Genomic DNA, 17,444 nt, shown 5'->3' on the forward strand with positions numbered 1-17,444 from the left:
TATTTAGTGCGTTTGCTGTTCTGATTATTATGTGTCGGGAGGAGTTTCTTTTCTGGTCCAGTCTATTTGGAGTTCTATAGGCTTCTTGTATGTTCATGGTCATCTATTTCTGTAGGTTAAGGAAGTTTTCTTATATAATTTTGTTGAAGATATTTACTGGCCATTTAAGTTGAAATCTTCATTCTCATCTATACCTATTATCTTAGGTTTGGTCTTTTCATTGTGTCCTGGCTTTCCTGGATGTTTTGAGTTAGGATCTTTTGCATTTTGCATTTTCTTTGATTGTTGTGTCCATGTTCCCTATGGAATCTTCTGCACCTGAGATTCTCTCTTCCATCGCTTGTATTCTCTTGCTGATGCTCACATCTGTGGTTCTTGATTTCTTTCCTAGGATTTCTATCTCCAGAGTTGTCTCCCCTAGGGTTTTCTTTATTGTTTCTGCTTCCATTTTTAGATCTTGGATGGTTTTGTTCAATTCCATCACCTGTTTGTTTGTGTTTTCCTGTAGTTATTTAAGGGATTTTTGTGTTTCCTCTTTAAGGACTTCTACCTGCATAGCAGTGTTTTCCTGTAATTCTTTAAGGACTTCTACCTGTTTAGCAGTGTTCTGTATTTCTTTTTTTTTTTTTAAGGCATTTTTATTAGATATTTTTTTCATTTACATTTCAAATGCTATCCCCATATTTCCCTATGCCCTCCCCCCCACCCTGCTCCCCAACCCACCCACTCCTGCTTCCTGATCCTGGCATTCCCCTGTACTGAGGCATATGATCTTCGCAATACCAAGGGCCTGTCCTTCCGTTGATAGGAGACTAGGCCACCCTCTGCTACATATTCAATACAGCCATCTATTTGATGGAACACAGGTCTCCTTTAAGTGAGTTATTTATGCCCTTCTTAAAATCCTCCACCAGCATCATGAGTTATGAGTTTAAATCCGAATCTTGCTTTTCGGGTGTGTTGGGGTATCCAGGACTAGCTGTGGTGGGAGTACTGGGTTCCGATGATGCGAGTGGTCTTGGTTTCTGCTAATAAGTATCTTATGTTTGCCTTTCGCCATCTGGTCATCTCTGGTGTTAGATGTTCACTGTCTCTGGATGGAGGTTGTTCCTCCTGTGATGCTGTCAGCCTCTGTCAGCATCCTGGGAGTCCAGCTCTCTCCTGGGTCCCAGGGTCAGAGCACTCTCTGCAGGCCAGCTCTCCTCTGGCAGGGAAGGTGCACAGAGGTCTGGAGCTCAGCTCTGCCTCCTGGCTGAGGATGAAGGCCTGAAGGGACCCTGTCAAAGAAGCAAGGAGCTCCGTTGCTTCTGTGGCCCGCTTGCTCTTCTGTGCAGACTGGTCTCTGAGAGACCCGGGATACAAGACAGAGATCTCACCTGAGTCCCAGGGTCAGAGCCCTCCCTCCAGTTTATAATCTTAAATATAGAGAGGTTTCTTATATATCTTAGCAGCATTTCATTGAATCTTCGGAGTAGTTAAATGTTTTTCTTTTTCTTTTTCTTTTTTTTTGGTTTTGTTGATGTTCATAGTAGAAGGTCCCCCACACCTTTAGCACACTATTCTCTCTCTCTCTCTCTCTCTCTCTCTCTCTCTCTCTCTCTCTCTCTCTCTCTCTCTGTCTCTCCCTCCCCCTCAGTGTTTTATGGTGGTGCTGAGGATGGTACTTGCTAGGCTCTGCTAGCTGTCATTGAGCTCTGTCGCCAGCCCCCAAGGCTGGGATCCTCCATGTAACCAGGCAGACTCAGATTCCTGCTGCCCCTGCCTCAGTCCCCCAGGGCGAGGACCGCAGGTGTGTGCTGTGCCACCACATCTTAAGGTCTTGAACTGTGTGTTTTCCTAATGGCTTTCTGTTGGTCTGTACATTCTCGAGGATAAGGTACCTTTCTTTTTTGTATCTTTTCTCTGTGTTGCAGTTTCTTTACTAAGGGCTACAGTTTTTGCAGACTGTTGACTAGAAGAAGCTGTGTCTTAATAATTGATATACTTGCTTTTTATGCCTGGCTTCTGATCTCCAAGTCCCTGAGAATCCCAGCGATTAAGGGAAAGAATGTCTTCTATTTGTCCCCCACATGGTCCTCTTGGGCAGTGACTCCTGAGCCTTGATTTTATAGTCAAGTCTTAGTGTCATTTTTAACTTGAAGTCGGATTTTTTGAGTCATTTCACTGTTTACCTCTAACTGAGATTATAGTATCTTCCCAAGAACCAAACAATCTTTTCACCAAAACTTTGTGAGGCTACATGGATGCACAATCTTAATCTATAACGGAAAATGGAGTGACGTTATTTTTCGTGTCAGGAATTCCTGCCCATGTCAACGCATATTCCTGATTTTGAGGATGAGATCATTTCTCGCAGTTTGAGGTCAGGGGTTAAGTGCAGAAGCACTTTCATTGTTAGCATTTTAATCTCTCCACAGTGGGAAGTTTTCTCAGTCTTTCTTTTTACATGTCTAAAGTCTTACCTTGCTGTTCATCAGATGCCCAGAAAAATTTATACATTTATTTACACATGTCGCATTAGCAGGTGAAATCCAGATTTTTCTCTGGTGCAGTTTGGTCAACTTTTCATCTATTTTTGCAGCATTGCCATCTGGTGGCAAAAGGTAGTATCTGCAAGAAGTATGGTAATGACAGAACGGAAACACACATGCCTATTTATTTATTCATTTTAGTTAGATAATTTTCTTTTACATAGTCTTTCAGACCTTGAGTTTGCTGTGTAGAGCAGCCCACCTCTACCTTCTGTGCTGGTATTAAAGGCACACAGAGCCACAGCCCGCCAGGCCACTGCATGCCTGGAGTTTTTGAGGACTTTTTCACTTAGGCAGACTGAGTCAGACCTTTCAGAAACGGTAACAGAAGATCATGTCAGCACCTCAGGGGGAGGAGAGTCCCATGTATACTGGGCCTGGCTTCTGTAGGTACACTTTGCTAGAGCTGCTAAACACGTATAACCACAGTTTAAAGTGGTATATGCAAATTGCACATGGGCTTTTAGAGAGAAATAAAAAAAAAAATAAATCCAGAATAATTCTTAAAATATTGAGATCATCTGTTCTAACTAGAGATTGCTTCAAAATCTATGTCTCTCCTGGAGGCAAGTACCATTTGTCACTCTGCCTCCCCTCCCCTCCCCTCCCCTTCCTTCCTCTATCTCTTCTCTATCCCCTCTCCCCTTCTACTCCCCCTCCTCTTCCCCTCCTCTCCCTCCTCTCCTCTCCCCCTCCTCTCCTCTTCCTTTTGTCTCTCTCCCCCTGTATTTATATAGTTCCCATCACTATCTATAGTTTAAGCACTTTGGATTTTTAATCTTTGCTGTGTTCTTGGGATCATGTTGTTGCGGTGGTTAAAGAACAATAGTGTTTGATACAGTAAAACCACCTTACGGTTTACACTTGTGGAGTCTTAGAATTGGAAGTTTCGGAAATACTGGGTATGGGAGAAAACACAAAAGTTCCTTTTCCACGTTGCTGATTCCTGCTTGTAGTTTTAGGGGCCGGTGAGTAACATCCTTTACTTATTTTCTTCTTCTCAACCTTGTAAGTGGTTGAGAGATGAAGACAAAGCTGACGGGTTCTAAAAAAGATAGAAGAGTAGGGCAGGGACAAGCAATCCTGGCTGCAAGCTAATAGGTAAGCTAGCACTACTGCTGTCCTGGGAAGCTGTAAGCAAAGGGCTAGGTTAAAGCCCAGGGTATATTTCCTGTTTCTCTTAGAGAATTGCTTTCCTCCCCTGGATATATTAAAAAGAGGGGAGTGACCCGGTGTTCTCCCAACACCTCCAAAGTCATTGGAGACATTAATGAAAGGCAGGGAAATACTGTGCTTGCTTTGGACTGACATCTGGTAGATAACTATTTATTTTTGTTGTCTCTGGAGATGTGGTTTTCAGCTTGTCTAAATCAAGCTCATTATCAACTACTTGCCGCCCATTTCCATTCTCCTGTGCAGAATAAAACTGGCTCCTTTTTCCTGTGGTTCACATTCTAGGTCATGATCACTTTAGAACCTGGGAGGCATTCCTGACATGTATCTTTAAGATTATAACTTTTTGTGGTGTGCAGTTTGAACCCAGGGCCTCACTAATGCTAGCTGTGTCACCGAGCTTTGTTGGGGTCCCTAAACTCTGCTCTGAAGCGTGGTTATTGTATTTTCTGTTGAGCCAGTTTTATGGGGTGAAATTAAGACAGTGAGTTCAAGTGTTAAGTTCACAAAGGGCTCCTACTGCTTTTTTAATGCAGTGGTTCTTTAAGTAACCCGAGAGAAATGAAATGTTCCCATTCTTGGTTTGTTTTTAAACAGGATAATATACTAAAATAGCTAATGTCCTAAAAGCATTTTAGCTTGTCTTCCTCAAGGTTTTCTATATTTCTGCATTATGCTGTTGTTCCTTTAACCTTTGAAGCTGATGGCTTCTTTCAAGATTTTTCCTTTTATCTTTCCTTCCTTCCTTCCTTCCTTCCTTCCTTCCTTCCTTCCTTCCTTCCTTCCTTCCTTCCTTCTTTCCTTCCTTCCTTTTTTTTCCAAAAATATTTTATTGGTGAGACCCCACCAGCTATGCAAAGTGATCTTGAAGTCAATCACCCTCCTTGGCAATGTGATCTTTCTTGAGTGGTCCCATGAATGCTTTCTTCTCCTTCATGGTTTGGAAACGACCGTGGCCAAATTTGGAGGTGGTATCAATGACTTCAGGTCAATCTTCTCCAGGGCACAACATTTGGTCTGGACCAGCAAGGACTTAACGAAGAGTAAGCACTCACTTCTTGGTCCCCACCACACAGCTTTTGAGCGTGATGAAGTCACTGGTCACCTCACCATAATGGACAAAGCCACCCAATGGGTTGATGCCCTTATCAGACAGGTCATAGTCAGTAGATGCATTGTTCTTGATCAGTTTACCATCCTTGATGAGGTAGCCTTGACCAGTCTTGTAAATCTCTGTTGGGTGATGGTAGCCTTTCTGCCCAGCTTAAGCCACAGAGAAGGCTACACGGACAGGGTGCCAGGCTCCAACACAGGCAACTTTGTGCAGATCTCGATGGGTCTATCAGGGCAGTTTCTTTGTATGCCAACCATTGGTCACCCCTTTGAATCCTTTGCCTTTTGACCCACTGATGACATCAATCATCTCATCCTGTCCCAACACCTGGTTCACAGGAACCTGCTGCTCCAGCCTCTCTCGGGCTCAGTCGAGCTTCTCAGCCACAGTGCCTCCATTCACCTGGATCTCCATCAAGTATGCCTTCTTCTGGTCAGAGGAAGCAGACCCATCTCAGTGCAGGCAATTATGTGGGTGACCTGGCAAATGCTGTTGAACACCTTCTCCAGCTGCTTCTTGCCTGTGCCATCCTGCCATTTCTTACAGTACTTGGTGAAAGCCTTCTTCTTAGATTTGTGCCAGTTCTTATAGAACCGCCTTTTACACTCATCGCTGATATGTTCAGCAAATACAGTCTTGAAGGTCCGAAGGCCTCGTGGGGTCTCAACATATCACCCAATGCCCACAATCACCATTGGTGGAGTTTCCACAATGGTCACAGCCTCCACGACTTCTTTCTTGTTCACCTTAGATCCTGGTCTGTCAACTTCCCTGACCATGTGGGTCATGCCAGCCTTGTACCCCAGAAAGGCTGTGAGGTGAACAGGCTTGGAAAGGTCATCGTTAGGGAAGCTCTTCACTTTCCCATGATGTGGGCTGCTGTGCTTGCAAGGCAAGAAGTCCAAGGACCCATGCCTGGGAGCTGAGAATTTCCTGTAAGACATCTTGCCACCACACACCGCCGATCTTATCTTTTCTTACAGTTATATTTTCTTACAGTTATATTTTGCTGTGTTTTATGACAGGACCTCTGAATCAGTAAGCCAGTCCAATTAAATGTTGTCTTTTATAGGATTTGTCCTGGTCATGGTGTCTGCTCACAGCAATGGGTACCCTGACTAAGACACATCTGCTCATTGCTTTAATTTACTCACATTTGGCTGGTGAGCTCTCAGCAGTCCAGATATGATTCTAGCAGGGCTTCTATTTCTCTTTGTCAGGGTTCAGGAATCAACACATAAACCATGCAAACACCAATCTTAGTTCAGCAAGAACAGTTTATTGAACACAGATCCTAAGGCTGATCAGTCAATATCACAGAGGACTTGGAGATCAAGCTGTGATGCTTTTTATAGGAAAAACCAGGTTCAGAAATCCAGAAGGTAAGGGTGGAGGCAGAACTACATTTTTTGCTAACTAGACAAAGTATTATCATCTAACCTTTAAGCTGATTGGCCCTAAGTGAGGTATGAGGGGTGGTGGACAGGGGAGTTTCAGAGTGTGGAGATAACAGAGCACGGGTATTTCAAGGACATCATTATGAACTTCTGGGAGAGTTTTTCAGTGTCAGCTATGGATAATTTCTTCTGGGAAGTGGAGTCTGAGAACCTGAACTTAATTTTACCTTATGAGTAAAATGGAGACTGAATGCAAAATGTCTACAGTTATGTTAAAAGGAGCAGGCCTCAACATTCTTCCTTTATGCTATTTTCATGTTAGTGGTTGGCTAATACTGGGAAGTAACAGGAAGGAAGGACTTGCTGGTGGGTTCCTTGGTTGCTTGTGTTTCTTAGACACCTTTACCCATTTTCTGCAAGTTCCTATAGCTCCCTAGGGTTGCCAGCATCCTTGCTTGTAGGTGTAAAATACTTGCCTGCATTGACTGCAAGTCTAACTGAATCTGACTGCTATGCTCTTGGGACACTATGAACACGTGCAGATGAACGCAAAGAATCTGCTTCTTGCATACATCAGCTCTGTCTCTGTGTGTATTCCACTGCTTTACCAAACTTCCCATCTACAAGTTCAAGGATAAAACTAAAAAAATTCAGGACAGCAGTGCACCAGCTTAGCATGGTGTTCCTTGGCTCCCAGAACCATGGGCTCCAGGTTGTATGCCTGGGAAGCCAGTCCTAAAAACTTCACACCTAAGTGGCCATGGATAAACAGGTAAATCAAAGGTTTGCAATTTAAATTTTCACTGCAAATTGAAGTGCAATTTTCACCTCAAATTAAATCTATGCTTTATTTATTTACTTCTTGAAATTAAGGCTTTAGAAAGGAAATCAAATTCCTATCTTGCTGAAAATGTGATCATTTTCTGTACTGATGTGGGAGTGTAGATTGGTTGTCTCTCTGTGCTAAGCATTTTAACATTGTTCACAGCCTCTTGCTTGCTAACATATCTTAAGATAGAAATTCTGATAAGTGTTTATTAAGCTGTTTGTTAAAACATGCATATAAGCTGGCCTTTAATCCCAGCACTTGGGAGGCAGAGGCAGGTGAATTTCTGAGTTCAAGGCCAGCCTGGTCTATATAGCCCAGGACAGCCAGGGCTATACAGAGAAACCCACTCTCAACCCCCCTGCTCCTAAACCCCATTCATATAAAATGCAAATATCTTAAGTATCTAACAAACACTATTGTGGTGAGTTGTACATTTATACAGAGTGTTTTGCAGCCATTAAAACTTATACTTTATATTGGATGTAGTGGCTCATACCTGTAATGCCAGTGCTCAGAAGGGTGAGAGTGAACAAGGGCTGCCATGAGTTTAACTAAGGCAGCATGATGACTTTACAACAGAACAAAACAAAATGGAAATTTTAGATGTAATCAGTATCCATTAAGTAATGTTATATATCATATTTTATATTAAAACATGTGCTTATTACACAAAATCTCTAAAAGTGTTCACAGAAAGATTTTTCTATATACTTTTTAATATTTCACTAGTACATCTAAAAATATGTTCACTTTTAAAATATACTATTATAACTACTTTATTTTTGCATTAGGACTTTTTTACTTATGAGTTTTAAGGAAAGATTTTATAAAAAATAATACATACCTATATTCTGTAAAGGTTTTAATTATTTTTGTATTTTTATTCTTGGCTATGTGTCTGGCATAATGTATTATGATTACATAAATGAATAGCTTTGTTATTTTGACACAGCATATGAGGTAAATTAGTTGATGACCCAATGCTAGCTTTAACAAAATGTTTTAGAAGGTAGATGCTCAATAGATGGATGTAGTGGCAAGGACAGAGAAATAATGTCCACAATTAATTTCATTTAGATATAACCTGGATTCATTCTACGAATAAACACAACATAACTCTGATTTTTACGAGTGAAGTATATATATATATATATATATATATATATATATATATATATATATATTTCATATATATATATACAAAACATAAATATATATTACATATATATATAAAATCAAACAGATGAAGAGATGGAGAGATATTTGACTAGAGCTAATAAAAATATTAATTGCAGGATCTAGGCAGCAGGATGTTTAAAATTCTTTAAATTTTTTTGTATGAAGAGGTTTATAAGAAATTACCAGAAGATCCAGCAATACCTCTCCTGGGCATATACCCAGAAGATGTTCCAACTTGTAATAAGGACACATGCTCCACTATGCTCATAGCAGCCTTATTTATAATAGGCAGAAGCTGGAAAGAACCCAGATGTCTCTCAACAGAAGAATGGATACAGAAAATGTGGTACATTTACACAATGGAGTACTACTCAGCAATTAAAAACAATGAATTTATGAAATTCTTAGGCAAATGGATGGATCTGGAGGATATCATTCTGAGTGAGGCAGCCCAATCACAAAAGAAGTCACTAGATATGCACTCACTGATAAGTGGATATTAGCCAAGAAGCTTAGAATACCCAAGATCCAATTTGCAAAACACATGAAACTCAAGAAGAAGGAAGACCAAAGTGTGGATACTTCATCCCTCCTTAGAATGGAGAACAAAATCCCCATGGAAGGAGTTACAGAGACAAAGTTTGGGGCAGAACCTGAAGAATGAGCATCCAGAGACTACTCCACTTGGGGATCCATCCCATAAAAAACCACCAAACCCAGACACTAGGCAGGTGCCAACAAGAGCCTGACAGGAGCCTATTATAGCTGTCTCCTGTGAGGCTCTACCAGTGCCTGGCAAATACAGAAGTGGATGCTCACAGTCATTCACTTGACAGAGCACAAGGTCCCAATGAAGGAGCCAGAGAAAGTACCCAGGAGCTGAAGGGGTCTGAAGCCCCATAGGAAGAACATCAATATGAACTAACCAGTAACTCCAGAGCTCCTTGGAACTATATCACCAATCAAAGAAAACACATGGTGGAACTTATGGCTCTAGCTATATATGTAGCAGAGGATGGCCTAGTCGGTCATCAATGGGAAGAGAGGCCCTTGGTTCTGTGAAGGCTCTATGCCCTAGTACAGGGGAATACCAGGACCAGGAATGGGAGTGGGTGAGTTGGGGAGCAGGGGGAAGGGGGAGGGGATAGGGAATTTTCTGAGGGGAAAGTAGGAAGGGGATAACATTTGAAATGTAAATAAAGAAAGTATCTTAAAAAATAAATTAAACTATTTTTAAAAATATTTGTAGCATAGTTTCAAGCATTAGGCTTGATGGAAAGAGAGTCTAGCTCAGGAGAAAAATCTGGTTTACACTTAAGAGCATGGGTATAAGTTTTTCAAAGAAGAGTCCCATGTGCCTTAGAAGTGGCTATATTAAACATTTTGATGTCTCAATTCACAACCTAAAACGATGCTAAGAATCCTTTTTGTCTTTTCTCGATCTTTTTGATAAGTGCAATGTCAGGGTGGTTCCAAAGACGCCTTGGATGGCGCTGTTGTCTGATAAGATGAAGCTATGAGCCATAAGGTTACACAAGAACAGTAAGGCCCTGCTTTGACTGAATGGGGTTTCTTATGAGATTCTTGAGACAACGGGGGTTTCTAGCTAAGAAAGGTGAAAGGCCAAGCATGATGAGTTTCTGTTTAAAATTGTTTGTTTGAAATATCTCTGTATTAAAGGAAACTTGTCACACTCCCCCCTCCCAAAATGAATTGTTGTTTTACTTAGGGTTTCTATTGCTGTGAAGAGGCACTATGACCATGGCAACTCTTACAAAAGAAAACATTTAATTGGAGCTGGCTTGCAGTTCAGAGGTTTATTTCATTGTCATCATGGTAGGAAGCATGACGACATGCAGGCATATGTGGTGCTGGAGAAGGTTCTACGTCTTGTGAAAGTAACTTTGGCTTTTCTGGCATAGTTTTTATCTCTGAGCTTATTGCCTTCATTATGGTAACATAAGCCTAGTCCTGGAAGCTTCTAGCATCCATACAATCTAATCTACTTCTAGAATGTTTTCAGCCTCTGAGACTCACTGCTGAATAAGATAATTTTTTTTTTTTTAGCTCTTTCTGAGTGCTGGCTGGCTGGTTCAGCTTAGTTGTTCTGGTTCAAAATCATCTCCAAGCTGACTGTTTCAACCTGGCTTCTTTTTTGGCTTCTGACTGAATTGCTCTGCTTGGCCTCAAACTAATTGTAGCAATCTGTTCTAACGGCCCCTTCTCACTCTCTGTGTGCAGCTTGTTCTCTCTTCAACCTGTCTCTGTAAGACTTCCTGGTAAAAACCGCCTCTGAACTCCACCAACTGAACTGCCAAGAACTCAATGCCAGTGCACTGCCTCTCCCCTGCCGCCCAACTGACTGACGGAACTCCCCAAACTGCACTCACTGAACTGTCCTCCAATTTGACATTCCTTGCAAACATGGCTCTTCCTTCTACAAACTAACCTTACCTACATTGCTTGAGATTAAAGGTGTGTACTAAAGGCATGTCTGGATTCCAACCAGAGTAGTCATGTTGCTGGATTAAAATTCCTGAATCCACCCCCTTTCTGTCTCTCATTAGAAAACAAACAGGCATCCAAAGAATAATAATAAAATAAGGGTAAGGTTAAAAAAAAACCAAACAAGCTGGAATAGGACAAAACAAACAGTTGAAAAAGAGCCAAAGTAAATGCTAAGACATATATGATCGCACACATAGGAATCCCATAAAACACAAAACCTGAAACTATAATATAAATGCAAAGGACCTGTAAGGTTAAAAAAAACAAAAGAAAATATAAATTAAAAAAAATTACCCAGACTTAACAGTATGAGACACAGAACCTCCGAAGGTACCATTGAGTTCTTTTTGTGTTGGCTGTCTATTAATAGGCCTCTTAAGAATGGTTCATATACCCAGAGAGGCTCTGTTGGAGAAAATCAATTATTTACTTGTGAGTAGTTATCAATTGGACATAGCTCTGGTTTAGGGATGAAGGCTTGTGTCCATTTCTCCTCTCAGCAATGGGACTCGATCTAATGCCAACTCCTGCAGGCTCTGTGCATCCTGCTACAGTCTGCATGTCCACGCAGCCTGTTTTCTTGGTGTCTTCCATCACCTCTGACTCTTAGAACTTTTTTGCTCATCTTCTGCAATGTTCCCTGAGCCCCAAGAGGAGGAACATCCTTTGATAGAGACATCCTATTTAGGACTGATTAGGTCTCTCATTCGATGCACAATATCTAGCTGTGGGTGTCTGTGTTCTCTTCTCCTGCAGGAGGAAGCTTCTCTGATGATGGCTGAGCAAGACACTGATCTGTGAGTGTAGCAGGATGTCAGTAGAAGTTGCTTTATTGCTGCATTCTTTTAGCAGAATACTAGTATTTGGTTTTCTCTTAGGCCCACACTTCTCTTATTTAATATCTAGTGCCAGTTTTATGAAGCAGCTTTCTCCTGCTCTGTTCTTTTGGGATCGTTTGTTTATTTTTCTTTTGAATATTGGATACTCTTTCCAAAAGAATACAGGCTGGTCTGGAGTCAGGATTCTCTCTTCCTTTGCCTCCCAAGTGCATGGTCATTAGACTGTATTTTTAAAAAAACTGCTTTGCTTCATTTTGCCTTTATTCAAAACTGCCTTACCCCCCCCCACCTCCAACTTTATTGTTCTCTGCCTCTATTTACATTTCCCTCTCTGATTTTTAGAATCATCTTGCTAATAGCTACACAATACCTTGCTATGAAATTAACTGGAGTTGTTTTAACTCTGACTTGTCAATACTGAGTCTTTTAAAAATATCTTTCTTTCTTTCTTTCTTTCTTTCTTTCTTTCTTTCTTTCTTTCTTTCTTTCTTTCTTCCTTTCTTTCTTTCTTCCTTTCTTTCTATGTTATAATCACTGATTGGTGTATTGCCTGCATGTATGTCTGTTGGATGGTATCAGAACCCCTGGAACTGGAGTTATATACAGTTGTGAGCCATTACTTGGGAACTGGGAATTGAACCTGGATTTTCTAGAATGGCAGCCAGTGCTCTTAACTGCTGAACCATCAATCCACAAATGTGGAGTGTTTGTCTATTCATTAATCTCTTCAGTTTTGAAGTGAGTGTTTTTTTTTTCCCACAAAGAACTTAGATATATTTTGTTTAGTTACATTTAAAAAAAATGTGTTCATATTGTGATAAATAGATTGCTATGGCTCATTTTCAGGTGTGCTTGCTGCTTTTTACCTAGCTGGTGACTGGTCTTCTTGCTTGTTTTAGAAATCAGATAGTTGGAAGGCTGCAGAGAGTGCCAAGTATCTGAGCCCACCATTAGAAAAAAAAGGCAGCCCTAATGTCCAAATCACTAGATAAAACTTAGTGTCCTAAACCAGTGAGAGAGAAAGCAGCACTTGCTGGCTTTCAGGAGATAAGGACAGAGTTTCTCAGGACCTTAAAAACCATTGTCTTCTATCAAATCAACATGCCATCCATTTTTTCCCCCCTTTTCTCCATGCTGGTATCTTTTTCTGCAGGATGGGGGACTGAAATCCGCTGCATTTCCACAAGTCTTCAATCTTATTTCCAACATTAGCAGGAGCAGGAGCAGTATGCTACTAAGTTTCAATCCACTTGATAATTGGGCACAAATAGGAAAATGAATGGCTTTTGTGTGTTACCTTTGTATCAGGCAACTTTTCTATAATTGTTTTTTAGTTGTGGAGATTAGTGTGTTGTTACTTCAACTTTTCTGTTTTAGATAATCTTGTTACCTGCAAGAAAAGGCAGTTTCATCTCTTTTCCCAGTAAGTATACCTTTCATTTTCTTTTGTTGTCTTAGGGCATATGTAGAGCCTGACATTGAATACTTTTGATTTTTAATAGTTGGACCTTTCAGCCTTTAAAAAAAAATTACTTTGGCTTATACTTTAAAAAGGTCTTTCTTATACTATTTCAAGAATAAATTTTACATTTGCTTTAAATACTTTTCATTTCTATTTTTCTGCCCTGACAACATCCATATAAAATTTATGATTTAGGATAAATTCCAAAATTGTATTTCCTATATGCATTTAGTCTTGTTGATTGCCATTTTGAAGGGATGTATCATTTAACAATAAATTCTTGCATGTGTTTGAACTTTGTTTTGACATTTCTAATCTGATCGGTTACTGTCTCTGCCCTCCAACATCTCCTTTTTAGTTACTGTTACTTGATTCTGTGTGTATTAGACTTGCTTTCAGGTTAGCTTTCTTTCTCCATCATCTTTTGCAGAATTGTCCTTATTTCGTGCATTGTCTTTCTCATGTGAACTTTAGAAATGGCCCGAGTACTATAAAATTATTTGAATATTTTAATACTATATTAAGTTTGTATACATGTTATTTTCATGAAATAGAGTACTCCCATCAAAGAATATGATGAATTTCTACTTGTTTAAGTATTCTCTCTTTTAAACTTTCAGGTCTTAATTAATTTAAAATGTTTCCTCTCAGATCTTGCACATTTGACAACATTTCTGTGATAGAGTGGGTGCATTTCCTACTTATTCTTTATAGATAAGAACCATCCATTTCTGGGTACTCATTATTTTGGTCTTCCACTTTAATCAGTTTACTTGTTCACCAACACTTTTTTGAAATTTTTTTAAATATTTATTTTATTTTATGAGTATTCATGCTTGCCTGCATGAATATCTACACATTGTGCCTGAATCTGGTGTCACACTGCAGGTCAGAAGAGGTAGCCAGATCCCCTGGAACTGTAGTTATAGATGTTTGTGATTCACCATGTGGTGCTGGGAATGGAACCTGGATCTTCTACAAGGACTTTGTTTTAAAATCCTGAGCCATCTCTTCAGCTTCTACAAGAAATTCTTTACTCAGTTCTTCTTGGTCATCCAGGAACATAGTGGTATTTGGAATATTTGGGTTCTTCTTTTCTGGCTTACTTGTTCTCTGGATTTCCCATCCTCTATAGCCTTACTCATTATGCTGCGGAGCAGTGTATCAAAACTGGGAGGCAGGGCTTCATCATGTTGACAAACACATGTTCTGTGCACAATTGTTTTATTAAACGTTTAAGGGTAATATGAAGGGTTAAAATCCATAGACCTTTTCTATAAAACTTTGCAGAGTATTGGGTGTGGTAATGCATGCCTTTGAACCAAGTACTTGGGAGGCAGAGGCAGAAGCAGGTGAATCTCTATGAGTTCATGAATTCAAGGCCAGCCTGGTCTACAGAGGGGTTCCAGGAGAGTCAGAGCTTCATAGTGAGACCCTGTCTAGAAAACAAAAACAAAACAAAAACCCCAAAACCAACCAACCAACCAACCAACTAACCAACCAACCAACCACAACAGAAAGCTTTAAAGAATAATAGTTAGACAGAATAGTAAGAAACAAGGTATAAAATATTTGATGAAATTAAAATTAAAAAAATAGTTCCCAAAAGATAAATTATGCTCTTATGTTTTGTCGCTGAATAAAAATCTAAAGTTGCTTTAAAGAGGTACAGTTGAACTTGGAAAGGATTGTTTTCTGGAACTTACATGTTATCTGCCTAGAACAGAAAAAAAATGTAAAGAAACACTTCTTACAGTCTTATTCTCAGCTGAAAATTTATTTTTGCTTTCAGTTCTTATCTATGTGCTTTAGAAAATAGGCTCTGGACCAGTTCCCTCCAAGATGCAGATAGAGTGTTCATGGTAAAACTCCAGGCATCTTTTGATGTTTTGTTCCTTTCTGCTCCCTTCCTGGCTTTCTCAATTCTTTTATTGCAGTGGCATAAATATGCTTTACAGGGTTCACAGTTCCCCAAAGTCATAGTAGAATCCAAATAAAATTGTACCAATATAAAAGCGATAAGATCCTGAAACAGTAATATATCATGGCAAAGCTAAAAATGTTATTCTTTTGACTATTGAGCCCTGAGCCTGTCTACATCCTAGTGATAAAGGAAGTATATAAAATAATGGCTTCAAAGTCTTTGAGAGTGATTTACTGGCAGTAGGAATTTTAGACATTACCCTTATAAAGTAGGCTTTCAGGCCTTAGAGGAGAAAATCCTGACCTAGTTGTTGAATATTCAGGAGAGATTTGTTAGATTTAAGAGGGTGGCCTGATAGGGAGATGAGCAGGTAGAGTCATCGCAGGAGCTGACCAAAGAGGCAGAAAAAAAGGAAATGTTTGGACGAAAAGGACTCTGGTTTCCGAAGTAGATCATGGTTCCTAGAGAAGGCCCACATACAAACATACCACTGTGAGTCCATGGAGATGTTGCACATGGGTTCAGTTTGATTTGTCTGTTTCTTAGCCTTTACCTTGAGAAAGTTACTTTCCTTTCCAAGTCTTACTTTCTGTGTGTTTGGATGAGGAAGCAAATGCTTTTTTTCTAAGAACATTGTAAAGATGAGCTGAGAGAAAACACACATATAATATGCTATATTCTATGGCCTCATACCACGTGAAAACTGTTAATTTTTGTTAGGATTTCTATTGCTGCACAAAACATCATGACCAAGAAGCAAGTTGGGGAGGAAAGGGTTTACTCAGCTTACACTTCCACACTGCTGTTCATCACCAGAGGAAGTCAAGCTGGTCAGGAAGCAGGAGCTGATGCAGAGGCCATGGAGGGATGCTGCTTACTGGCTTGCTTCCCCTGGCTTGCTCAGCTTGCTTTCTTATAGAACTCAGGACTACCAGCCCAGGGATGGCACCACCCACAATAGGCCTTTCCACCTTGGTCACTAATTGAGAAAATGCTTTACATTTGGATCTCATAGAGGCATTTCTTCAAGAGAGGCTCCTTTCACTGTGATAACTCCAACTTGTGTCAAGTTGACACACAAAACCAGCCAGTACAACTGGCCCCTTGTCAACTTGACACACAAACAAGGGGTCTGTTGCTTTCCAAATTCTTGTCTGTGAGCCCTGTGCTTACTCTGATATAACAGTTTGTTTCTGGGTACCCTACACAATTGATGTCCTTAAATCCTCTCACTAGCCCTGAGAAATAGGTCCTATTATTATTTCGATATTAAATATAAGGAGTCTGAGATCCAAGGGAGGTCAAGTAACCTGAAAGTATGAGTTTGTGGGAAGAGACCAGAACTGGAGTTCACCTTCCTTTTGATGTGTGCTGAAGTGGAGATGCCACACTATGAGAAAGCAGTGACGAGTGCATTAGATCCTAAGTCCCACACTCAGGATGCCCTGGAAACGTGGCATCCTTACCGTGGGATGGCAGAGAGCTAGCTTCCTCTGCTGCACAGTAACTATGTGTCACAGTAAAAGGTTCCCTGCAAGTGGTGAGTGTTGTAATCCCCTTTACTTACCCTGCCTCAAGTCCACATGTAAGGGACAGAAAGGGTTCCGTTATCACTGTGGCGAAGTTAAAGTTTAGTTAAAAGTAAGGCATTGACTCTCTTTATTAGAATGTTACCTTATTGGGACAAGATGTTGTTTTCCATCCAAAAGGAGATAATGTTGGGCAAAGTTCATGAACACTTGAGCCAAGGATAATGAGGATGTCACCAACATTAACCAAGAGGCAGAGATCATTTCATAGAATCCATTCTTCCTGCTGAAAGCATGGGCCTCAGAGATGTGACCTCCTTCTCACTCTATGACCAATACCTCTTGCTCTAAAGGAGTCATCTGTAGAAGAGGCACACACAACAGCCAGATGACAAGGCCAATGGTTATGTGGTGAACAGGTGACTTCCAACACTGTGTGTTCCTTTTCAGTTGCCTGGAATTTTATCTTGGTTCAAAGAAGTACGGAGGATAGTAACATCCAAGTGACTGGAGCTCTGGAAGGGGGCAGCAATTTCTGTTTCCCTGGCATGAGTCCTGAAAGTGACAATGATTGCAACATTGGAAATGCAGGAAGAGACAACCACATAGAAACTAAACACATTGTCTAAATGCTTCAACCTATACTTTAATTCCACAGTCTAATTGTTAAGTTTTCTCAAATCTACTTTATTCTGAGTAACTTATGATTTTTTTTGTAGAAAAAAATTAAATTTTTATTCTTTAATTTTTATTTTATATAATTTGCTGGCATGTATGTCTGTGGAGGCCAGCAGAGGGCTTCAAGTCCTCTGCAATTGGAGTTAAAAATGGTTATGAGACACAATATGGGTGCTGGGAATAGAACTGGGTTTTCTGCAAGAATGTCTAGTGGTCTACTGATGAGCTATTTCTCAAGCTCCAGGAAAAAAAATTAAGTTCACATTGTAGCCTTCAAGAAA

General features: G+C 40.2%; 1 pseudogene; it reads right to left on the reverse strand.

Annotated features, from left to right (window-relative positions):
- Positions 1-298: 298 nt before the first annotated feature.
- Positions 299-5,762, reverse strand: LOC110337619 (annotated as a pseudogene).
- Between the last annotated feature and the right edge of the window lie 11,682 nt (positions 5,763-17,444).

The sequence above is a fragment of the Mus pahari genome, chromosome 20 (assembly GCF_900095145.1).
Source record: "Mus pahari chromosome 20, PAHARI_EIJ_v1.1, whole genome shotgun sequence".
In the NCBI taxonomy this organism is placed as follows: domain Eukaryota; kingdom Metazoa; phylum Chordata; class Mammalia; order Rodentia; family Muridae; genus Mus; species Mus pahari.